Source organism: Globicephala melas, chromosome 3, assembly GCF_963455315.2.
Source record: "Globicephala melas chromosome 3, mGloMel1.2, whole genome shotgun sequence".
Classification (NCBI taxonomy): Eukaryota; Metazoa; Chordata; class Mammalia; order Artiodactyla; family Delphinidae; genus Globicephala; species Globicephala melas.
The window spans coordinates 131,843,201-131,869,522 of NC_083316.1; the positions used below are offsets into that span (position 1 = coordinate 131,843,201).

General features: G+C 40.4%; 1 protein-coding gene across 1 annotated transcript in view; it reads left to right on the forward strand.

Annotated features, from left to right (window-relative positions):
- SGCD (sarcoglycan delta) overlaps positions 1-26,322 on the forward strand; it is a 618,034-nt gene that overhangs the window by 434,042 nt on the left and 157,670 nt on the right. The gene's annotated exons all lie outside the window — the stretch shown is intronic.

Genomic DNA, 26,322 nt, shown 5'->3' on the forward strand with positions numbered 1-26,322 from the left:
AGAGATACCTCTCCTAGTCTAGCACCGTCTCCAGCAATACTTGCTGTTATACCCCTTGATCCAGAATTCACCATTTCCTCGTTATTCTATTCCATGCTTTCCTACATTTTACTTTTCCTCATAACTTCTACCAACTTTTTCCCATTCTTCAAAAGGCTGATGAAAGTATCTCACCATAAATAAAGCCTTTCCTGACTAACAGAAATGAATCCTGTCATGGAGGCATTTGATTTGGCCTGTTTCCCTCTAAGGGATGGCATCTCTGATGCACTGCCCAGGCCTTTGTCCACAGCATGGACAGCTGTAAGCAGATCATCCCCTCTGTGGATTTGCCATTCAGTATTGAGAATCAACTAGAATTCATGCTACAGACAGATAAGTGTATGTTTCTCTCACACCTTACACTTCCCTCTTCATTCCCCTGATGGCATCTGGGTGAGAGCCTGTAGGACAAATGTGTAAATAGGTTTTCTCTCAGTTTCCAACTCAAATAGCTTGGTCCTGTCTGCCTGGAATACTGTGTTAAGAGAAACTGGGAAACTGAATCTGAGCCCAGTAGAGAAAGTGGGTGTTTATCGATTAGCAATGCCTGCTTTAGGCACAGGGTGGAGAACTGGTGGTACCACAGTTTCCCGTTTGCCATCCGTACCCTAGTAGGATCTCACATTCTGTATTTTTATTTCTGATTAACTAACTCAGAGCAAGCATGCTTCTGTTACTCATTCATCTTTTAATAGAATCAAGTGTAAACAGAAGACTTTTTTTTTTTTTTTTTACCATATATGGTTCAAGTTTAAATGGGTTTGGAGGCCCTGTGAATGGGGAAAAGCAGCTGACCTACTAAGAATAAGGATCAGCTCATTTAAAAATAAGAATTTTTTTCCTGGAGTCAACCTGGAGTATCTCCATCTGTTATTTCTGAGATAGCAATAATATTATTAATGATAATAATAACACTAATAATAATATAGGCCACTTTACAGTAGAGCACAGCCATCCTCTGTGTTTGTCATCAGCCCAGAATACTTTTAGATTTTTTTTTTCAGAATCCTCTTTCATCTATAAATTCATCTAAACCCTTACCAAACCTAATTTCTTATTTAGCTCATTGCCTCTTAAAGGATACCAATCCATACAAATGTATATCTTCATTCAGATACCCTAAAATCACTTGTTGGCATACTTTGAAAAAGGTCCCCTGATTTTATCCCTTTGAAGACAAGTCATGATTAGTTGGACTTGCAATAGGGATTGCATTGAATCTGTTGATCAGGTAGGTGAATACTGCCATATTCACAGTATCAAGTCTTCCAATCCATGAACACAAGATGTTTTTCCATTTATTTCGAGCTTTAATTTCTTTCAACAATGTTTTGTAATTTTTAGTGTACATGTCTTACACTTCATTGGTTAAAGTTATTCCTAAGGGTTTTTTAAAATTCTATTACCAATGGAATAACTTTTCAAAATCTCTTAAGGTTTAGATGTTTCTCCTTTTGAAGATTCATCTTTTCTGCCTGTAAATTCCCATTCATACCTTCATAATTCTTCTTTCTATAGAGCTATAATTCATATAACATAAAATTTTAGCTTTTAAAGCATATGCTTCGATGGTTTTTAGTATATTCACTGTATTGCATAACAATTACCACTGTCTATTTCAGAACACTGCCATCACCCCAGAAAGACACCCCACACCCATCAGCAGTCACTGTTCATTCTCTCTTCCCTACCACCGTCCCCGACAATCCCTGATCTGCTTTCTGTACCTATAGATTTGCCAATTTACATGTTATATAAATGGGATCATATGTAATATGTGGCTTATCGTGTCTGACTTTTTTCACTTAGCATCATGTTTTCAAGGTTCATCCACATTGTGGCATGTACCCGCACTTTATTCCTCTTTGTGACTGAATTAAATATTCTGTCATTTGGATGTATCCCATTTTGTGTATTCGTTCATCGGTTCACAGACATTTGAGTTGTTTCGTGTCTTGGTTATTATGAATAATATTGCTATGAATATTCATGTCCAAGTTTTTGTGTGAACATATGTTTTCAGTTTTCTTGGGTGTGTACCTCGGAGTGGGATTGCTCAGTCATATGGTAGTTTTATGTCCCTGCCAAACTGTTTTCAACAGTGACTACACCATTTTACATTCCTACCAGCAATTAAAAGTGTTCTAATTGCTTCATGTCCTCACCACTACTTCATGTTTTCTGTTTTTTGTTTCTGTTATAGCCATTCTAATGAGTTTGAAGTATTATCTCACTGTGGTTTCTATATGCATTTCCTGGATGACTGATGATGTTGAGCATCTTTTCATGTACTTATTAGCCATTTGTATATCTTCTTTAGAGAAATGTGCATTCAAATCTGTTGTCCACTTTTTAATTGGATTATTTGTCATTTTATTGTTTAGTTATAAAAGTTCTGTATGTAATCTGGATGCTAGACCCTTTTAAGGTATGTAACTTGGAAATATTTACTCTCATTCTGTGAGTTGTCTTCACTTTCTTGATAGGGTCCTTTGCCACCAAAAAATGTCTTTATATTTTGATGAAGTCCAACTTACCTATTTTTTTCTTTGATGGGTTGTGTTTCTGGTATCATATCTAAAAAGCTTAATCGCAGGTCATTCATATTTATACCCAGATGTTATGGTCATATTTGGTAGTTTTAGCTCTTACATTTAGACCTTCTGTCCATTTTTAGTTAATTTTTTAATATGGCATGAGGCGGGGGGCAAATTCATTCTTTTGCCTGTGGACATCCAGTTATCCTGGCACCATTTGTTCAAAAGACTATTTTTCCCCCACTGAATGCTTTGGGTGTCCTTGTTGAAAATCAACTGTAAATGTGTGGGTTTATTTCTGGACTCTTGATTCTATTCCATTGGTCTCTATGTCTGTTCTTATACCAACACCACACTTGATTTCTGTAGTTTCGTAGTAAGTTTTGAAATCAGTAAGTATGGGGCCTCCAAACTTGTTGTTGTTTTTCAAGATTGTTTCGGCTATTTAGAATCCATTGCCTTTCCACATGAATTTTAAGATCAGCGTGTCTATGTCCGATAAAAAATCAGTTGGAATTTCAGTGGGGATTGCACTGAATCTGTTGATCAGTTAGGGGAATATCGCCATGTTAACAGTATCATGTCTTCCAATCCCTCAACACGAGATGTTTTTCCGTTTATTTAGATCTTTAATTTCTTTCAACAGTGTTTTGTAATTTTCAGTGTACCTGTCTTACACTTCTTTGGTTAAATTTATTCCTAAGAGTTTAAAAAATTCTGTTATCAATGGAATTGTTTTCCAAAATCTCTTAAGCTTTAGGCATTTGTCCTTTTGAAGATTCATCTTTCCTGCCTGTAAATTCCCATTTTCTTAAGTCAATGATCACAGCTCGTATGTGTGTTTATTTGCCTGAACAGTGACTTGAATGTGTGATACCTAAACACTTTCTGATACAGATGATGAGGGAAAAAAATAAACAGATGCCAGGAATGGGCCCAGGATCAGGCTCCATAAACTCATTTACCTCCCTCCAGATAAGCTAAGCCCAGTCAATCTTAGTGTGTTCCCTAGTAGAGCAGGGGATACCTTAAGAAGATTAAATTACTCATGGTTATTTGTCACCTAAAAGCTTCCATATCATTTTTGTCATAGTCTCTCCCTTTTTTTTTTTAACATCTTTATTGGAGTATAATTGCTTTACAACGGTGTGTTAGTTTCTGCTTGATAACAAAGTGAATCAGCTATACAGATACATATATCCCCATATGTCCTCCCTCTTGCATCTCCCTTCCACCCTCCCTATCCCACCCGATATAGTCTCTCCCTTGAAGGATCCTTTTTTTAGAAGTTATTCTTTCCTGTGATTTTCTAGACTCCCACTATCCCGATATCCAACTCAGATCTACCCATCCTTGTTACTCTCCTACTGCCATATTCTGGAGTTTTTCTTCCTTCACTGTATCCCTCTGTGTACAGTAGAATCTACAAACCAGGGAAATCATCCATGGTTAGCAATGGCTTAAAATGGCTTCCAACTAATGCTGAGATCCTCGTGGGTTGGAAACTTTATTTAATTAATTTTTGCATCCCTGTAGCTCCTCTGTTTTGCTGGAGTCTGTGCTAGATAAATGTTTGTGAAATGAACAGGACAAGAATCTTTAGACCCAAGCTAGTTTAAAGTAGGGTAAGAACCAATGTGAAGTCAAATTATATACATTTTACTTTTGGCTTGGTTGAGACATATATTGGACCTTTCTTAAACATTTTCTTTTTTGATGGAAAACTACATAAATGAGGACATAATGTGAATATTTTTGCAGACTTACAGGAAATAGCCACTTTTCTGTAATGGTGGTTATAGGTTATACACCAAAGGACCATATTTACAAATACAGAGCCGTATGTCCTACTACGTAATAATTTCTATTGTTTAGAGACATAATGTCACAGAATTAAGAGGACATTGATGATGCGGTCTTAGTGTGTCTACTCTTAATTGGCAGTGCTTTCCCCACTTTTAGTGATTTTTCTGGCTGTGGAAGATGAGTGCCTTTGATTTCCCCTTTTTTTTTTAACTAGTGGGTACTCTTTATTTGAAAAACTCAACTGTGGCTCTGAAATTCCCATCTGCAGAATATTTCTATCTTCTAAATATTTTCCCAGGAAGCCATCAGTTGGTTGATCATTTCCAGCCTGCAACCGCATAGTTACATCTGCAGCTGAGGAGGATGTTGAAGACTCCGTAGCAGCACCATCTGTTGTTCGCAGAATGTTTTCTTTCAGATAAAGATGGGGGGTGTTAGTCATAATTAGGCAAGTTGCATGCTAGGATCAGAAGCTGATAGGATTTACCAGATTTCTGCACCAGTAAGTACTTCTGGCCCTATGGGTATTCATAAATTCAGGGGGAGTTAAAACTGACACTGCTATTGTTGGTTATAATTTTTCATACTAGCACAGGAGTCAGCAAAGTACAGACCCTGGTCCAAATCCAGCTGGTGGTCTGTTTTTATAAATAAAGTTCTATTGGAACACAGCCACACCCATTCCTTTATGTATTGACTCCGACTGCTTCCACAACAGAGCTGAACTGAAGAGTTACGACAGAGATTCTATGGCCTGCAGAGACTAGAATATTTACCATCTGACCCTTTACAGTTTTCTTGCCCTTGTACTCGAATATTATTAGACGATTTTGTGTTGTCAGTAGATTTGTATGACTTTCGTGTTAAGTACATGACCATTTTAGATTCGAAAACGTTAACGTTAAGAATATCACCACCTCCAGGAAGCCTTCTGTAATGCTTCCCCTGTACTCCCTATCAAGCTGGGCATAATGGTCTTTTCCTGGCCTCATCTAATACTGAAGACAGGTCTCAATTACTGCATATATCTTATTATTTTTAATAACTTAATATCTAAACTGAATAATTTCTGTGCCTGCTGTTTCCTGTAAGCCTGTGAGAATTCTCACATTATGTCCTGTTATTAGATAGATGTTCATAAACTAAAGGAAATATTACTGTTCTTGAGGAAGGAGGCTGCCTTATTTGTATTCTTAGTGCCTAATAACAGTACCTAGCGTGAGGAATGCACTTGAAAAAAATGTTGAAGGAATGGATTGAATGAGTTATTAATTAAAAAGAAGGTATTATTCAACTCTCTTTTAAAGGCTGTTTGGGATAGAGGTTAGGCGTGTGGTCTCTAGACTCCAATCTGTTGATGTGAAGCTCCATTTCCGCCACTTACAAGCTCTTAGTCTTTGGTCAAGTTACTTTCTCTCTCCTGCTTCAGCTTCCTCACCTGTAAGGTGGAAATAGCAACATAACCTCCCTCCTACATTGTTGTGGAGGACAAAACTGTATCATCCATGCAAAGTTTCAGCACAGCACCTGACTCGTACTAAGTATTCGACATACCATGGTCATTACTGGTGACTCATTTCTTTTAATCAAAAGTCAGTTCCCTATCATGTCACCATTAGTTTTGTCACACTTCTGAGTTATTACTTGCAAGGGTCCATGAAGATATCCTTTATACAAAGAGCCAATTTTTTGGTCTCCTACTGTGTATCAGACTGACTGCACTAACCACTGGGGATAGAAAGTGGATCAGATGTCTTGATGATCCTTAAGTATTTCATAATCTAGTACACTGAGCCTAAACCTGCCACTTGGGAAAGGACGTGTATAGCTCAGTCACAGAGGAGGTCAGAGATTGGTCATCACTGAGGACCACTGCCCTTCCTGGTACTTGTTTATGATGGGAGAACAAAACCCTAAATGAATGAAATGAGGTTGTATCTTAGGAATGTCAGATACCAGCCAAGGAGTCCAGTTTTGTGCGCAGAAAACCTTCCAGATCTTCAGTGTGCCTCCAGACACCATTTCTGTCTGTACTTGCAGATGGCCCTAGTTAAAAACAAAACTAAACTAAAACCAACCAACCAACCAGACAAACAAACAAAAACTCAGATTGTTGAGAAAACCTGAGAAAAAGTTCTGTGCTCATTAGCGTTCAGCTGGGTGAAAAGGACTGGCGGTACCTGGAAGGCAAGACAAGACATTTGGTGGACGAAGTGCCAAGGCCATTTGCTACGCAGAGAACGGGGCTAAGAGCTCCTGTTCTGGAATCTGACAGAGGTGATTTGAATCCCAGCTCTGCTATTTGCTAGTTAGGTGATCTCAGGCAGGCCCCTTTCCCATCTCTGTTTTAGTTTTCTGATTGGTAAAACGGGATGGTCATAGTATTAACTTCATCCAGTGGCTGTGGGATTAAGTGAGATGACATAAAGTGTTTGACAGTGCCTGGGGTATAGTAACAACTCAATAAACATTAGCTTTTCAATGAGAGTGGAGGTTACATACAGAGGAAAGCAGAGGCCCATCTAGATTTTGTTTAGTTATCCAGAGGAGGAGTGTGTGAAGGTAGGTCTATTTCTAGTGGGAGGAAGATGAGGGTTTTAGCCTCCAGCCTCAGTGACACTGATCCGTTTTCAAAAGCACCCCTCAGTCTCTCAGACCAGGAGGTTTTCCATCATGAAGCCAGCAGGCTGGGATTCCCTCATCTGCCACTGTCCTCTTCCCTGGGCTCAGCCTCTGCGTGGTGGCTTCTTCACACTGTGCAATGCAACAAAGATATACGCGGGCAAGGCATCAGAGTCTCATTGATACTAGTAAGCTTGCAAAGGGAGACTTGGGTTCAGTACATGTTGGAGCACTGAAAACAAAAACAAAATAGTAAGTGCTGTCTAGATAGAGATTGAGGCTACTTCTGACTTTAAAAAAAGCTATGGTGGCAGATTTCCACGAGAGGCAGAATAGAAAAATAATTTAAAACACAGGCTCAGGAATAAAACGCTTCAAATTTGCCACTTTGTAGCTGTGAGACCTGGAGTGAGTTACCTGATTCTCCTCAGTTTCTTCATCTGTGAAGTGTGAATAATGATGGGTACACCTCTGGGACACTGGGACAAATGAAAGGTTTTGCACAGACCTCAGTAACAGTGGTCATTAGGCAAGATGCTGAGTTCCTACACCTCCACAGGAAACGTGTGTATCCTCTAATCTTGTGTATTAGAGACCTGGACCTGTACCAGGAAATTTTCCTTCCCGAATATGTCTCGAGAGGATTTTAGACTCTAGATTCTAAAGGTAATGAGAACACTGCATTATTTTAAAGCAGTGTAATTTTCTGTCTAATGATATTTATCAATCCTAGGAGGTAAAAAATTATGGGTATCTTCATATTCTCTCCAATAGGAGAGTAAAAAGGTCACTCTCAGAAATTTTCATTAAACGCCTCCAGTGGTAATAGAGGTCAGAGTTGAGAAATATAAATATGCATTGCCATGGTGATGGAGTTAGGATTCTGTTATGAGCTTGTTTTATTTATGATTAGTTATTTCTATCAGTTTTCTTTCATCACCTTTGTTTTTTCTTTTTTCGCAAATTACTAAACAATTAAAGAATTTGGCAAGGGAATGAGCCAGATGTAAGTCTCCTCTTATATCCCTTGATGGAAGCAAACACGCTGTAACGTAATTTTTCTTTCCTCTGCCAGAACTGCTTCCCTCCCCCGCCCCCGCCAAATTCTCAGCTTTAGAGCAGTTACAGAACCCCTTGGAAGTGGAAAAGCCCATATTCTCAGTGGAATGTAATTAAATTTAAATACTGTTGCATCAGCCAGTTGAAGAGAGGAATCTGGAGAAAAATCCTCCCATTTCTCAAAGTTACTTTGGGCTACACCCAGAAAGCCTGCTAAGTGCTGACATGAGTTTCCATATGGTGGTGGCATTAATGAAACTGTGGGCTGTATTTATGCCATGATGGAGGAGGCTCACGGAATCTATAAAATTGAAAGACTTTATAACAGAAAACAAAGTTTAACTGAAGTTTAATAAGAAACAATACAGTGTAGTAAGGTAGTTATGAACGCTGGTTTTGGAGTTAGACAATTTTTCGACCAGTTTAAGTTTGTCTTCTGCCTGTGGTTCTCTGGATGAACTTAGATCAGTCAACATACCTGATCTTTGGTTTCCTCATCTGAAAAACAGATGAGGAATAATAATGTTCATACTTAATGAGATTGTTGTTGGATAGAAATGGTCCAACATATATAAAGCTCTAAGTTTAGCACAGAGTATATACTCAATGATAATAGCTGCTAGTGCAATTATTTATTAGCCACGCAGTTTCCATAACAACCATGTTAATTAGAATTCACTCCATGTGGAAGAGAGAAATGCACAGGTAAAAACCAGTCTTAATTTAGGATAAGACTGAATCAAAGAAAATGTGAACAGATGTTCCATTTTGTAACTCCCGCCTGCACGTAGAACACGATGTCCTTCTCTTGACAAGAGCTGATTCTTCTCCTACGCCGTGGGCCATTTCTCAGCTCTGGCCCTGAGTTTTCCCCCTCCGCAAATAAGGAAGTCAGGAGAGATGATCTTGGAGGACGCTTCCGGGTCTGGCTTTCTGAAGATTCTTCCAGGATTGGTTCAAGCCATGTTTAAGCTTTGAGAGAAATATTCATCCTTGCCTGAAAAACAAAGAAACGTTCTTCATTTGAAAGGAATTAATGAGCAAGACAGTAGCAAGAGACTGTCTGAAATGTATCCAGCCTTATGTTAGTCCAATAAGCAAAGCAAAGAAACTCTTAGGAAGGTTCTTCTGACTCTTCAGGCTTGGATAACTCAGTTTTGATGGGTTAGAAGCATAGATCAGAACTGTTCCTGTTAAGGTAGGGGTTAGTGTCACCTGCTTCTCTGAAGGTACAAAGAATCAACCTAATGGTACTGAATGGGCAGAAGTGGTTTTCCCGTATCTGGGCAGGTTCCTCAGGTCAGTCCTTCCAGTAGGGGTGCAACCTACAAATGGGCCACGTTATTTTTTTCATTGACATACTAAGATGTGGTATTATGGAAGGAATGCTACATTTAGAGTTAAGGACTTGGGTCTGAATTCCAGGTCCCACATCCATGATCTTGGATAAGTTACTTCACTTCTGTCATTGAATTTCAGCTACCTTCTTTTTACAAATAGGGTCAGTATTAATCATATTAAAGGATCGTCAGGAAGATTAAATAAGATAACTTATGCAGAGCCCCAGGCACGTATGTTGTACATGTCAGGCACTTGATAAATAAATAAATGATATCTATTCTTCCATTTGACAATTATCTCCTGAGCACTTGCTATGTACCAGGTACTGTTACATTAGAGACCAAAGCAGACCAAGATCCTGTACGTCTGGAGTTTAATTTCTAGTGGGGGAAACATAAAATTTTGTACAACACAGGGAATATAGCCAATATTTTATAATAACTATAAATGGAGTATAAACTTTAAAAACTGTGAATCGCTGTGTTCTACACCTGAAACTTATATAATAATGTAAATTAACTATACCTCAATTTTTAAAAATTTAAAGAGAAAAACTTAAAAACCCAGTAAATGTAGTAAAGTAAGTAAATTATGCACTATGTGAGAAGGTAATAATTATTGTGAGGAAAAAAGAAAAATATAGCATGATGTACAGGACTCCAGGGTGAGTGGGCAAGGTTATGGAATTAAGTTGGGTGGTCAGGGTAGGCCTCCTGAGAAGTTGCCATTTGGGCAAAGACATGAAGTGGGTGAGGGAAGTAGCTATGAGGATATTTGTTGGGAGAAGGTTCCAGGCTGCGGTGCAAAAGCCCTGAGGCAGGATTATGTGTTTCATGTTGAGGAACACCAAGGAGGCCAGTGTGGCTGAGGCAGACTTGGCAGACCAAGGATGGGCACAGCAGTAGGAAATGAGGTCAGACAAGTCATGGGGACCAGACCCAAGTAGGACCTTGCAGGCCCTCGTAAAGGCTTTAGCTTTTACTCAGGGAAACGAGGAGACACCGAAAGATTTTGAGCAAAGGAGACACATTATCTGACTTACATTTTCAAAAGGACCACTTCGGTTGCCATTTTAGGACAGCAGTGGTGCAGAGAGTGGGGAGGGGAGGCAAAGATAAAAGCAAGGAGACCAGATGGAGGCTGTTCAGAATTCCAGGGAACAGGTGATGCTGATCTGAGCCATGGGAGGTAAGCAGGGATCAGATTCTGAATATCAGGCGAAGATCCTTCTTTCCACCTGCCTTTAATTTCTTGGAGTGTAGTAACAATATTTACCTAATTCCCTTAAAGAGCTATTAACAGGAGGAAGATGGTGATGACAGACAGTTATTAACACTGACTCTGAAACAGGCGCTGTGAAAATTACCCATCAACCCTATGAGATAGGAATAATTAGTAACTGTTTTTGACACATGATCTGAGGCACAGAGAGACCGAGCAATACACCCAAGGTCTCACGTTTCCAAAGCGTTGCAGCTGGGAGTCGAACCTGGTCCGTCTGCCGCTGGAACTACGCTCTGAGGATATGGTCAGTGCAGTGAGAAGAGTTTCTCTAGAGAATCTCGAGACTATGCCCTCCTCACTCCCTCAAGGTTTTCAGACAGAGTCAAAAAGAGATTTACCATACTCAGTGTCTTCCCTGTCTGGAATCTTTATCAAAGAAAGAGGAAGGTAAAGATGATGCTTGATGGTAGCAGAACTTTGTCCTTTGAGATGGTGGTTTGTTGGTTGGTTGGTGAATTGATTTATTGGAAAATAAGAAAAAGAATGAACAATTATATCAAAACACTTTTTTTTTTACTCTCCCAAGGTCACAATGCATTTTTAAAAGTTTTTAATTGTGGTAAAACACACTTAAAATAACCTAGTTTTACGTGTACAGTTCAAGTTAAGCGCGTTCAGTTTTGTGCAACCATCTCCACTGTCCATCTCCAGAACTCTTTTCATCTTGCAAAACTGAAACTCTGTACCCACTATAACACTAACCCCCCATTCCCCTCTCTCCCCACCTGGCCCCCACCACTCTACTTTCTGTCTCAATGAATTTGATTTTTCTAAGTATCTGATGTAGGTAGAATCATACAGTATTTGTCCTTTTGTGACTGGCTTAACTCATTTAACATAATGTCCTCAAAGTTCATCTGTGTAGTAGCATGTGTCAGAATTGAATTCCTTTTTAAGGCTGAATAATATTCCATCGTGTGTATATACCACATTTTGTTTATCCATTCATCTGTTGATGAATCAAAACACATTTTAAGAATCTTATAGGGCTTCCCTGGTGGCGCAGTGGTTGAGAGTCCACCTGCCGATGCAGGGGACGCGGGCTCATGCCCCGGTCCGGGAAGATCCCACATGCTGCGGAGCGGCTGGGCCCGTGAGCCATGGCTGCTGAGCCTGTGCGTCCGGAGCCTGTGCTCTGCAACGGGAGAGGCCACAACAGTGAGAGGCCCGTGTACCGAAAAAAAAAAAAAGAATCTTATAACACATTAACTCCTTGAATTTTAGAAATCACATCATTTTATAAGCAAAAAGAAACTGAAAAGTAGAAATTCTCTTCTGTGCTCCTAGACTCTAAAGAAGGGAGATCCGAAGGCTCAGTGACTCAGAACTGATTTGTCTAAATTAACAGGACAGTCTCACAGTTCACAGAGCAGAAATTTCTGTTGACATTTCTTCCATAGAATCATAAATGTGGAGTGTTTCCTACCATACATTTTCATCTCATTTATTACGTTTCATTTGTCCTAAATTAAGCTGATCATTTTGTTTGCACAACAGTTTGCTTTTTGGGTTGTATTTGGGTTCTGTGAAAATTTTACTTTCCACAGTAAGTAATAGATTTGTTCAGATAATAACCTTGGGGAAATGTGATTTGACAGTTCTTCAAAGAATGTATAAAACTAATTATAAGTGAAAGTCACTTCAATTTCAATAGTTAAAGAAAAAAACCTGCCAGTGCTGGATTATTCTCTTTCAACTCATAGATCCGTCCATCATTATGGTCCTACACATGTTCGTTGACCAAACTGCATGAATCAAAAGAAGTGAAAACTTAAATTTTCTTTTCATGTTTTATTCAGACTATATTTTCAATGAAATGCGCATAAACTCAGTTTTAAAAAGCTAATAGATATCTACCAAAATGAAGACATTTCTGGTGTTTACTTCTGAAAGTCACTTACATGGTTTACTTTACCTGTTTTAGATGGTAGACTATTTTATTATTGGAATATGGTCATACCAGCTTTAAAGGGCCCAGCATGTTATAGATTCATCAAACCTCAGGATGGATGAAACTTATCCTAAAGCTTCTCCAGTCCCCACACCCAACCTCGGCTGAGTCCACTGGGTGGTCTGTGGTCCTCTAGCCTTTGCTTAAACACCCTCTATCCTGTGTCACCCACACTTTAGTCATCTGTGTACCCGTGGCATAACAATGTGTCCTCCTTACTAGTTTTACTTAATATTTTCCTTTTACAGGAGTCCTGTGTTTCTTTGGTGCTTTAAAAGAGAAATTAAATACTACTCTATGTGAAAAACCAGTGTGATTTCCCATGGATAGAAGGCAGATGTAAAAAATAACTACAGATAGCGGGGTAGTAAGCTTGAGGCCAAGTCTGCCTTTGGTAAAAATGAAAATGTGGAAGTGTTGCAGAAATATTAATGTCATTGCAGGCTCAAAATGAGATAGTATGTCCAACGTCATGAAAGGTAGAAGAGAACTGACAGGCAGTGACTCTCTCCTATGTAATGCTATGCTCCATGCCACCTAAAATCATCTTGAATACTACTGAGTCTCAAACCTTGGGAAACAAGGTGTCTTCCTCTCTTTCCATTGTTCCGAACAGCTTGGCGGTTAGAAAGTTCTCCTCTCATCAGCTTGACATCTGTCTGTATATGTGGTTCACCCACAAATTATCCCTCTCTTCAGAGCCATCCAGATCAAATTCAGTCTCTCTTCCCCATGGTAGCCCTTTGATTATTTGAAGACAGCTCTTACATCTAAGCTAGCCTTCTCTTGGCTGGACTCCCTCCGTTCTTCGTATCTTTTCTCATATGAAATAATTCTGCAGTAGTATTCACCCACTTCTGCTCTTTCACTATTTTGACTGCCTATATTAGTCAGGGTTCTCCAGAGAAATAAAACTAGGTGTGTGTGTGCGTGCGTGTGTGTGTGTGTGTGTGTGTGTGTGTATGGATGGATGGGTGGATGGATAGATAGATAGATAATTTTAAGGAATTTGCTCAGGAGGTTATAGAGGCTGACAAGTCCAAGGTACCCAAAGTGCGCTGGCAGGCTAGAGGTCAAAGTGCAGTTCAAGTCCAAAGGTCATCTGCTACAGAATTCCCTCTTGCTGGGGGAGGTCAGCCTTTTGTTCTATTCAGGACTTCAACTAATTGGATGAGGCAAACCCACATTATAGATAGCAATATACTTGACTCAGAGTCCGCTGATTTAAACACACATCTCATCCAAAAACACCCTCCAAGTTGACACATAAAACTAACCATCACAGGACCTTCCCTGGCCCTCCAGTGGTTAAGACTGTGCTTCCACTTCAGGGGGCATGGGTTCGATCCCTGGTTGGGGAACTAAGATCACACATGCCACACGGCGTGGCCGGAAAATAACCAAAAATAAAGCAAACCAACCATCACACAGCCATTGGTATAGCATCATGCATTGTGTTATGATTAACAAAATAAGCTCAGAATTGGTAATTTGTCCAAAGCAAGATATAAAACTTATTGGAACGTGTAGACCCTTCCATGAGACAAATTCAATATTCTTCTTAAATTTTTAACTAAGCAGCCCAGAGATTGTGGTCAGTGAGGGATAGGTGGTGGATGATGATAATGTTATTATGATTATGATGATTAGCCCTGTCAGCAGCAGTGGCTAACATAGATTTGCAGCATGCTATCTGCTAGGCATGGTTCTCATTGCTCTTCTGACATTATCTAATCCTCATAATAACCTATAGAATAGGATCACTTTTATTCCTATTTTATGGAGAGAGAACCTGAGCAATAGAGGAATTAAGTAATGTGTCCAAGTTTATATAGAGCTTCCGCGAAGTAGGGACAGAATTCAAACTCGGGTAAGTCTAGTTCCAGAGTCCTTACCATAGCCATCACGTGGCCCCAGCCCCTTTTCTTCCCCCACTGAAACATTGAAAAGCATGGTAGAATATATAGAGTGACCGGAAAGTCTGGAAACATAAGTGACTAGTTGACATATTTGAATACATGCGTGACCAGTTAATACCCGTACTTGACTGGCTAGGAGTTTGCTCGGAGTGTTCCCACCATTCCACACCAGAGTGGTGAGGGTCTGCTTGCCTGATCATCTCTAGACCTGCTTTGGACATGTGAACACGTGTAGGGGGCTTCCTGTGTGCCAGATCTGAACCCTTCTGACATGCTAAAAGTGCACGTTTGTTCCGTAATAGACAAGAATCATGGTAGGCAATGCATCATAGATTCTATGCACAGTTGAGGAAAGTTTGTTAATACACCACATTTACTGCAGTTTCTCAGTTCATTGAACTATGTATTGCCAATGAGAAACAACACATTGAACATATCACATAATACATCATGCATTGTAATATAATACCATGGAGCCATTTTTACGTATGTACACCAATGTTTACAGACTTTATGGCCATACTGTATTTACCATCTTGGTTGTTCACCTTTTTCTGTCTCCTTTAATGTGTAGGGTCTAGACTGAACACAGTATTCCAGATGTGCTCTGACTATACATAGTAAGGCAGAGCCATCTTCCCACTCTTCATTGTTTTTGGTACTACCATCTAAATCTTATAGACTTTCCTGGAAATCAGTTCAACAAGCTCAAGTTGACTTTGATTTTCATTCATACGACAATCGTTTTTCGTATCTACCTTGTACGAGACACTGTTTTAGGCACTGGGGACACAGTGGTGAACAAAACGAAGTCCCTGCCCTCAGTGATCTTCTGTTGTAGCAGGAGGAGTCATTAAAAAAAACACAGTCAAATAATTACATAATACATTTATGTTGTGCTAAGGTAAATGGAGAAAAAGAAAGCTTTTCTGCTCCGTCTTTAAAGGATATAGAGAATGAAGAGGTTACTGTGCTAGCCAGGTGCATATCTGGGAGAGGACATTTCCAGGTGCAAGGAACAGGAAATGCAAATGCCCCAGGCGGGGAAGAAGAAAAAAAGGCCAGTGTCCCAGCCTAGAGTAGAAATAACAGTGGGGAGAGGGGCCTGGTAAGGAATAAAGATTGGAGAGATAATAAGAGACCAGATCACATAGAGTCTTGTAGTAAGGAGTTTGAATTTAAGCCTAGTTGTGACAGAGAGCCATTGGAGATTTTTTTCTTCTCACGGGAGTGACATAATCTGTGTTGAATTGTAAAAGGATTACTCTGTTTTGGGATAATAGACTTTAGGAGGGCAAGAGTGGAAGCAGGGAAATCAATATGAACTACAACAACTATTTTTATATGTCCAAGATAGATTTTTTGTTAATTATCTGTCTTACTTGATTTACAATTTAATTGCACTGCAGTCGGAAAATGTGTTTTATATGGCACTGGTTGTTTGAAATTCCTTTGTGAACCAGCACCGTGTCAACTTTTGTAAATGCTTTAGTGTGTTTGAAAATTATGGAGAGCCTCAATTTGTTGGTTGCAGAGTTTACATGTCCATTAGTTCAACCTAGTTGAATATTGTTAGTTCAGATCATTCACATCCTTGATGTTATTTGGTCAGCAGAGTCTGTAATATTCTAATAGATTTTTGTTCAGATCTCACGCTAGGGTTTGCCAAATTTCCCTCACACTTCTGACAACTTTTAATTAATGTTCTTAAGCTGCATTGTTAGTTAAGTGTCTAGTCATGATTTGTATAACTTCTTGTTAGGGTTTTTTTTTTTTTTTTGCGGTACGCGAGCCTCTCACGGCCGTGGCCTCTCCCGTTGCGGAGCACAGGCTCCGGATGCGCAGGCTCAGCAGCCATGGCTCACGGGCCCAGCCGCTCAGCTGCATGTGGGATCCTCCCAGACTGGGGCACGAACCTGCGTCCCCTGCATCGGCAGGCGGACTCTCAACCACTGCGCCACCAGGGAAGCCCAGGGTTTATTTTACGTGTAGTTTCTACTTAGGCATTAATACCTTTTGCCTTAAATAATAGTACTTGTCTGATGTTAGTTGCTGCGCCAGCCTTCTCTTAGTAAGTATTTGCATGGAATATCTTTTTGCATATCTTTATTTTCAACCTTTCCATGTGGTTTTGTCTTAAATGTTTCTTTTTTTAATTGATTTTTCTTCGAGTATAGTTGCTTTACAATGTTGTGTTAGTTTCTACTGTACAGTAAAGTGAATCAGCTGTACTTAAATGTTTCTTTTATAAAGAGCATTTACTTCGACTCTTTATATATATTATGGATATTTTTTTACTTCTACCATCTTGGTTTGTGTTTCTTCTCTACTAGTCTGTTCCTTTGCTTTTTAATTTATTTAAAAAATGTTTTATCTTTCCTTCTGGTGGATGAATTTTTTTTCTATTCCTTCTCTTTCTCCTCTGTTGGTTTCAGACCATGGATTGTATTTCAGTTTGTTCAATGACCACTTTAATTTATAACACGTATACTTATTAAGTAATTATATCTTCCCTCTTATATATGATAGAGACATTGGTCTACTTTATCCACTAACCTCCCCAGCACACACTCCTCCTCTTCCCCAATGCCAACACACAAACTGTTACCAAACTAAGGTTCAGCTGCTTGCTACTCGAAAGAGACAAGTGCTGGTAGGAAGGGAAAGGTTGCTTTATTCAGGCGGCCAGCACCTGGGGAGATGGTGGACTCCTGTCCAAAAACTAGCACCTGGGGAGAGGGTGGACTCCTGTCCAAAAACTAGCACCTGGGGAGAGGGTGGACTCCTGTCCAAAAACTAACTCCAAATATTCTGCTTGACCGTGAAAGCTTCTAAAGGGAGAATCATTGAGGGAGGAGGTCAGAGTCTTCCTTATCTTCCACTGTGCAGATTTCTTGCGATTGGCTGGTGGTGAGGGAACAGGGTGGTACAACAGGAATCTTGTGCTCAGCCTGAAGTTACCATCCTCCACCACGGTAGGGGTCTTAGTTCCTGCAGAAGAACTCAAAGGTATTGTTATGTATATTTGTTGAGAAGGAACCAGGACCCTGCCCCACAGCTGTACTGTTGTTCCCTGACTGTTCCTCCTTTGTTTCTGCATCCCCTCCCTTCCCTGATAAGCAACTGTTTGAATCTGCCCTTTGGAACTCTGGGAAGGTCAAGGAGATTGAATGAAGTCTATTGCCTACAAACAAGAAATTGGGGATACAAATAGGATTTGTACTCAGCAGGGCCCCACAGGGTGCTGCTCCATTTAAAAACCTCCCAGCAGGACGTTCTCTACCTCACAGAGAACTCTTGAGGTTCCCTTTACTTTGCCTGATCTTAGTACACAATCAGTATACCCTCCTTCTAGACCTTCCTGGCTGCAGGCCTTTGTCTATAGCCCATATTCCACTCAGTGATTTCTTTTTCTAGTCCATGCACAAGGTTGTCCGTTTTTTGGTTTTTTTTGTCTTGTGGGAAAATACACATAAAATAAAATTTACTTTTTGCATCAATTAAAAGTGTGCGATCCGGTGTCATTAAGTACCTTCACAGTGTTATGTAACCATAGGCCGTCTAGGTCACAATCTTTTTTTATTACCCCAAACAAAAATCCTGCATCCATTAAGCAGTCACTCCCTGGTACCCTCTCCCCCACCTCCTGGCAACCACTAATCTGCTTTCTGTACCTGTTCTGGATGTTTCATATAAATGGAATCATAAAGCATGTGGCCTTTTATGTCTGGCTTCTTTTACTTAGTATAATGTTTTCAGGGTTCATCCATGTTGTGGCATGTATTGGCATTCCATTCCTTTTCATGGCTGAAAGACATTTCATTATATAAATATACCTCATTTTAAATGGTACGGAGGAACCGGTTTGCAGGGCAGAAATAGAGACACAGATGTAGAGGACAAATGTATGGATACCAAGGGGGGAAAGTGGCAGGGGAGGGGGTTGGTGGTGTGATGAATTGGGAGATAGGGATTGACATATATACACTAATATGTATAAAATGGATAACTAATAAGAACCTGCTGTATAAAAAATAAAATAAAATTCAAAACGAATATATATATATATATGTATATATATATATATATATATATATACCACGTTTTTTTAATCCATTTATCTGTTGCTGGGCATCCGGATTATTTCCACCCTTTGGTTATTGTAAACAGTGCTACCATGAACATTTGTGTAAAGTTTTTGTTTGTTTGTTTTTTTAACATCTGTTTTCAGTGTTTTGGGGTCTATACCAAGGAGTAGAATGGCTGGATGATATGGTAATTCTATGTTTCACTTACTGAGGGGCTGACAAACTGTTTTCCATAGTTACTGCACCAATTTTCGTTCCCAATAATACATTTTTATATTTTATATTCATGATATTCCTGATTATGAACATATTGTATATTCATGATTTTTATATGGATGTGAAAATAATGCATGCTCATTTCTTCCTTTTTTTTTTTTTTTTGAGCAAGAAAATTAAAATCACATATTATCTGCCGCTTCTTAAGAGCTGTAAGGACTCAGGGAGTACGACGTGAAGGTCCCAACACTGCGTCTAGATTACGAGCCTGGGTTCTAAGTCAGGTTCCACGTGACCTGGGGATTATTACTGCTTAACCCTTCTGTAAATCTGATAATTAGATGGATACAAAGTGCAAACAGTGCCTCAAGTACGAAATATCTTGTTTTAATGCTCCCTTTCCTTTTCTGCCTACCCTTCATGAATTACCCGTCCAGGTGGACCTGGTCTCAGATCCCATATGGAATTAGTGTTCATGTCCTCCCTTTGAATCAACAGTTAGCTACCCTGTCTCCATTCTCCACTAGCCTAGTTCTCCGTGGCAGCTGGTGAGGCAGGCTTACACGGTAGGAGCAGTGTCAACCATGGGCCCTTCAGGCCCCTTTTGTGGTCTAGGTGCCTTCCACGCCTCCTTAATCACTCCAGAGAATCACCTACTCTGCCTAGACACACATGCTATGCAGGACACTCTTCTTATCCTTACTGTTTCTACATGTTGAGTTCTTACTGTTTACTAGGCACGGTGCTGTATGTCTTGCATATGTTATTTTACTAGTCACAGCAACCTATGAGGCAGGTACTTTTCTCCCTCCACTTTATAGGTGAGGTGACTCAGACACAGAGAGGTTAAGTTGCACACTTGCGTTCACCCCACTGGTGAATAGAAGAGCCATGGTCAGCTCATCTTCCTAAAGTTAGGCCCTTAACCACCATGGGCAAGCAGAAATGTTTCACGTCCTCATAACTCTGGCACTATGTTGGGGCTGACAGAGCTCATCAGCCATCAGCATCAGTGACCTCTAATACCCTTTTAAATATATATATGTTTAAAGGTACAAGCATGATGCTAAATTCCTTACCTGTGCTATTTTAGTTAATCCTTCCAGCTCTGTAAGGGAGCTACTGTTATTATCCCCATTTTTCATGTAATTAGCCCCATTTTTCCGGTTGAGAAAACCCAGACTGTGTGGTCTAGGGCTCCTAGCTCAGAAATGTCAAAGCGAGGTCTCAGCCGACGGCTGTGTAGCCCCAAAGCCAGACACAACCACAATAGCACAGCACAAGGAAAGGCTCGCGTGACCCAGGGTTAGGAGTCTGGAGGTGGTTGGATCGTTTCTATGTCACTGGGACTGATTTGTTCAGAGGCAAAGCCTCCGTCGAGTCCATCAGCATTGGGCTGGGCATATATCTTCCAACACAAATCACATCGCAACTCTCCTACTACATAAACTGGGCGTAAAAAGCAACTGGCTTTCTATCCATGTCAGCGACGCCAGCCCCCCTTGCGCTCGTTTCTCTCTGAAGGGCTTACATCATCTTTACCCGGACTGTTCCTCAGAGATGCTTATTGCCTCCTTAGCAGGCCTCGCACCGTTCTGTGAAAGGCCAAGGTCCAAAGCAAAAGGCCCCATTGTTGGAGGGAGGAACTTACAAACAGAGCTAAGGAATGTGTGGGGACAGCCATAAAGCTGGACTTGTTTTTTCTTTGTTTTGTTTTTTAACATCTTTATTGGAGTTAATTGCTTTACAATGCTGTGTTAGTTTCTGCTTTATAACAAAGTGAATCAGTTATACATATATCCCCATATCCCCTCCCTCTTGCATCTCCCACCCTCCCTATCCCACCCCTCTAGGTGGTCCCAAAGCAGTGAGCTGATCTCCCTGTGCTATGCGGCTGCTTCCCACTAGCTATCTGTTTTACATTTGGTAGTGTATATATGTCCATGTCACTCTCTCACTTCGTCCTAGCTTCCCCTTCCCCCTCCCCGTGTCCTCAAGTCCATTCTCTACATCTGCGTCACAAAGCCAGATTTGCGCTCCTAGGTCTGGGGATGCTCTTGGGCCACTGCAAGGACACCACGCGTGGAAGAGACCTGTTTGCCAGTATGACCCAAAGCCAGGCAAGTTTGGCCTCCAGAGTTTCTGTAGCAAAGAACAGGAGTGGAAGAGTTTTTACGTGCTGCTTTCTGTGTTAGGAAAAACAAACTTCCGTGAGAAAAGCTTATCCTAACCTTGGTGCTTGTTGGGTTTTAATGCTGTCGTATTGGAATCAGCTTGACCTCTTGTGGAAAAGATGGAGCTGCTTCTTTGCACTGCGGGATCTTTGTATTTATTGGGTTTCTCGGAACCCTGGTCATGTCTCCCTTCCCCTCCATGAAGATTGCCCTACCTATGCCAGCCAGTACTGAAGACTTTCTTTAATTACAACTCTTACACTTTCTGCTTAGGCTACACCTCCCACAGCAATAGAACAGGGGGAAAGTGCTCAAGTCTACAGCCCTGAGTTCTCTCCTTCTGCCATTTACCGGCATGCAAGCCTGGGCAAGTCATGCCCCACACCTAGCCTGTCTTCTCATCTATAAAGTGGCCAGAACACCTGCTCACTAGGACTATCAACATTAACCAATCCAGCAGGCATTATTGAGAGTCTATCATGTGTCAGCTTCTCTGCTAAGAAGCCCTTTGATGGTTTTTACAGAGATAAAGGGAGAGATATCTAAGTCCTAACATATGTTTGTAAAGCAACTAGTAACGTACCGTTTCCCCGCATGGGTCCTCCCATGTTTTCTGTCAACATGTATTTTAAGAAAAATAAAGTTATAGGATTAAGTAGATTTTAAAACTCCTATAGGTACACAACAGTAAGCAGATTATGTTGATGTGGGACTTCTTAGAGCTGATGATAGACTAACAAGTACTTGGCAGCTAAAAGGTAGAGGAAGTAATGTTGAATTTCCTGAGTTTTTTTTCCCCCCACAGAACCTTTTTGGTGCAGGTTTTTATTTTATTTTGAAGAATGGCTACTCACCTATTATGGAAAAATTTTCTGCAGAACACTAGGAAATACCAGAAAGGAGCTTCAGTCAGTTACTGAAGCTAGCATCGTGTTATGTACTGTGAAGATGAAATTGTCACCTGAGATAATGTTAGGAGAGTGCATTGGACATTGTCAGGTGACCCTTCACAGTCTGTCTCTGATGTCATATTGGTTTTGGATTCTTACTTGAATCTTAATGGTATCTTTCCAAATACAGCAAAGGCTCTGGATTACCTCCTACACTGCCGTTACAATTTCTAGCCCTGTGTTGGGCGCATAAAAGGGTAACCGGTTGAGCTCTGACCTTGGCTTCCTCAGCCTAGCAGGTATAAAACATCTGCCCCTTTACGCATCCCCAAAGCAATCTCTGCAATAGCTATACTCCCTCAGAATTGAGTTCAGGTTACAATAGGTCCCTTTGGGCTCTTTGGTTGGAATGTGGAAGAAGTCATTCTTAGCCAAGGTATCCCAGTTAACCCTCAGATCTGACCTTACCCCCAAAGAGGAAAATGTATCATTTTCTTTTCTCCTATGGAGATAGCTACATTTCAGGAACCTTGAGTAGCAAATTCAATTAATTCATAATTTTATGCCTCCTGCTAACTTGTTTATTGTATATGTAATTAGAACCCCTTCCCTCCACCAGCCTTTGGACACACCCACACACATACCCATACACACAGACCAGAAGAACCACTGACTTTTCCTGAGAAGTTTTGTTCAATTCTTTGTAACCTTCAAACTATGAGAAATTTAACTTGAGATGTTACCTTTAAGTTAACGACTGCATTATATGTCTCCCTCTCACAGGCTCCCCAATGATGATTTCTAGAGAAAGTAGAAAGCAAAATTTAAGCTGCCAGAAAGAATCAACTTGAAAATGCACAGATTTCCGTGTGAGTTTTGTCAGCTGAGATAGTTTGTGAACATTTTTCTAAAGGAGCTTTTAGTATTCATTGCGGATGTGCAGTGGAACTTAAAAGACAGGATGTAGGGTGGAAAGAAAGGCCAACTCTACACCTCAGTGTATCAGACTCTGAAGCAGTTCATACTTAGCATGTCCCAAGCTGAGCTCTTAAGTCCCCAACCTCCCTCCTACCAGACTCTCCCCTCAAATATTCTCTCTCTCCCCCACTGTTCTCTGTCTCAGTAAATGGCCTACAACCTCTCCAGTTGCCAAGAAACATAAGAGCCATCCTGGACTCTTCCCCTTCCTTGTTACCAACCTCAATCAGTCACCAATTCTAAGATATATATGTTTAACCTTTCTGCTCATCTTCCCTACTCCCACTGCAGTTCTAGCTGCCATCCTTTCTCACCTGGATGACAGCAGTAGTTTCTCACCTGGTTTCTCCCATCAAGCGTTGCCTCTTTCTTGTCAGTCCTCACAAGGTAGCCAGAGTGACCATGTTTAGATGAAAATCAGCTCCAGTTACTGCGCTGCTTAAAACCCTTTGATGACTTCCCACTTCTGGAGAAAGTCCAGTATCGTTTAAATGGCATCTAAGAGCAAAGAAGGAAGACGGATCTATCAGATATTTAGATGTACCATAGACCATAGAAATAGAAGAGTACAGTATTGATGCCAGAACAGACAGATGGTAGAACAGACTAGAAGGCTCTGACACAGACTCGTGTGTATTTGGAGAGTAATATAGGATAGTGGCGGCACCACATATTGGCAGGGAAAATGACAATCTCTTGGTAGAGAGCGTTAAGGAAAATGACTTCCATTTGTATTCCCACCTAAACTGTATACAAAAGTAGATTCCAACGGCAATGAAGACTTAGTATGAGAAGTGAAACTCAAATGTGAGTAGAAAAGAATATGAAAAAAGAACTAAGGCAGGAAAGGATTTCTTTATGAAACCCCAAGGAACCATCCTTAAGGAGAAACAAATGAGTTTTCTTACATCAAAGTCAAACATTCCCATTTATCAGAGGACAGCATGGGCTGAGTTAGCAAAGCTGATGGCAGACTCGAGGGACATGTTTTTCCCTCTCCTCGTTGATCTTTAAGCTCCATCTACATTTTCCTTTCTCTCTGTCCCTTAAATATACCAAGCTCCCTCCTGCCTCAGGGCCGGTATACATGTCTGTCACTGTCTGAAAAGTTCTTTCTCCTCTGGTTTAGTTAATTCCCATTCACACCTATGATCTCAGCCAAAATGCCTCTCCCTTAGGAAGACCTTTGTTGACTGCTCAGATTAGGACAGGTTTTCCTTGCGCGTGTGCTCATTTCAACTTCTACTTCCTGTTCATTGTACTCGTTGTAATCGCAATTATATAATCTTTTATGGAACTCTTAACTTCATGTCCATCCTCCCTACTAGGGGTGGTAAGCTCCAGGAGAGCAGAGGCTACCTTCTCAGTACATAGCACAGTGCTTTATGCCTAGAAGATATCTTTAAAATGTTAATGGAATGAACAAATGACAATTGAAAGAGGGCATATTCCATACCACGTGCCAGATGGGTGCTACAAGCCCGGGGAATGGGCTTAATTTAACCCTTAGGTCAGCAAGAATTGGGGATAACGATGTGTGCCCCTGCTTCTCCCTGTTGTGTGAAGTCTCAACATCTCAACTCTCATTTGTATCACCTACGGTTCCTTGCACTCAGTAGGTGGTGAACAAGTATTTGTTGACTACAGGTCTATACTGCCTCCTCCCAGCACTCTCAGTTTTCTGTGTTTACACTATCACATCAGCCATGCTTAATGGCTTGCCTTTTGAAAACTCTCTTTGAGAGTTGATGTCAGCCTTCATTTATTTACTTCTTTTGTTGACAACTCTCACTCTCAGTTGACTCTTAATTTGATCTGAGTATTCAGTTATTCAGCAAATATTGATTGAAAGCCTAGTGAGTGTGCCAGGAATGTGCCAGACACTAGGAAAGCTGGCAGTCCCCTTCCAGATTTTTTTTTTAATATTTATTTATTTATTTGGCTGTGTCAGGTCTTAGTTGTGGCGCGTGGGCTTAGTTGCTCCGCGGCATGTAGGATCTTCCCGGACCAGGGCTCGAATCCGTGTCCCCTGCATTGGCGGCGGGCGGATTCTTAACCACTGTGCCACCAGGGAAGCCCTTTGTCATGTTTTTAAAAGTATCAATTCAGAGACAACTAAAGCATCCTATTTAAAATAATAATGGTAATGGAGACATTGGATGCCTGCTGAGGATAAGCTTACAAACTACCTTTTGGGATGATTTTAATGACAAATATGAGTTTGTGTCGGTTTGATTTTTCTAGTCATATCAAGAGTTACTATTAGAAGTAGACTCACAGACATAGAGAACAGACTTGTGGTTGCCAAGGGGGCAGGGGGGAGGGAAGGATTGGAAGTTTAGGGTTAGCAGATGCAAACTGATATATATGGAAGAGGTAAACAATAAGGTCCTACTGTATATCACAGGGAACTATATTCAATATCTTGTGGTAAACCATAATGGAAAAGAGTATAGAAAAGAATGTATGTGTATGTATAACTGAATCACTTTGCTGTGCAGCAGAAATTAACACAACATTGTAAATCAACTATACTTCAACTTTAGTGAACATTGATCACTACAGCCAGTACATTGTGATTCCTACCACAAAGAAGCTGGCGACTTCTGATTACCCTATTTTCTGTAAGCTGACCAGGGGAGAATGATAGCGTATAAAGAGCCGTGCATAGAGAACTGGCTGGGAGAGGCCCGTGCACTCTTGTTTATTTTAGTATTCCTAAAGATAGAATCCCATGGAAATAAATTTGTTTAGGGGAGAATTTTCTAGTAACATGATCCACCCCAGAGTGAAATCACATGTCCATGATGTATTAAGCTTCCTGCCTTCGCAGAGATGAGTGCCTTTCTGAGGTCTCTTCCTAAAGTTCTAGATCTTGGAATTTGGCAGCCTAATATAGCTTTCCAAAAAAACACTAAAAAAATTTTTTGAAAGGTTTAAATATACAGACAAGTTGTAAAGATCATGCAGAGCATTCTTGTATATCTCGTAGCCAGTCTTCTCTATTACTAGTATAGAACATTGGTATGGTACTTTTGTCACAGTTGATGAACCAATACTGACACATTATTACTAACTAAAATATATCCTTTTTTCAGATTTTTCTTAGTTTTTATGTAATGTCCTTTTACTATCCAAGGATCTCATCCAGGATACCACATTATGTTTATTTGTCATGTTTCTTTAGGTTCTACTTGGCTGTGACAGTTTCTCAGACTCTCCTTGGTTTTGAAGCCCTTACCATTTTGAGGAGTACTGGTCAGATGTTTTGCAAAATGACCCTCAATTAAGATTTGTCTGATGTTTTTCTCATAATTAGATGAGGGTAATGGGTTTTTAAGAGGAAGACCACAGAGGTACAGTGTCCCTCTCTTCACATTTTTCAAGGGTGTATACTATCAACATGACTTATCAC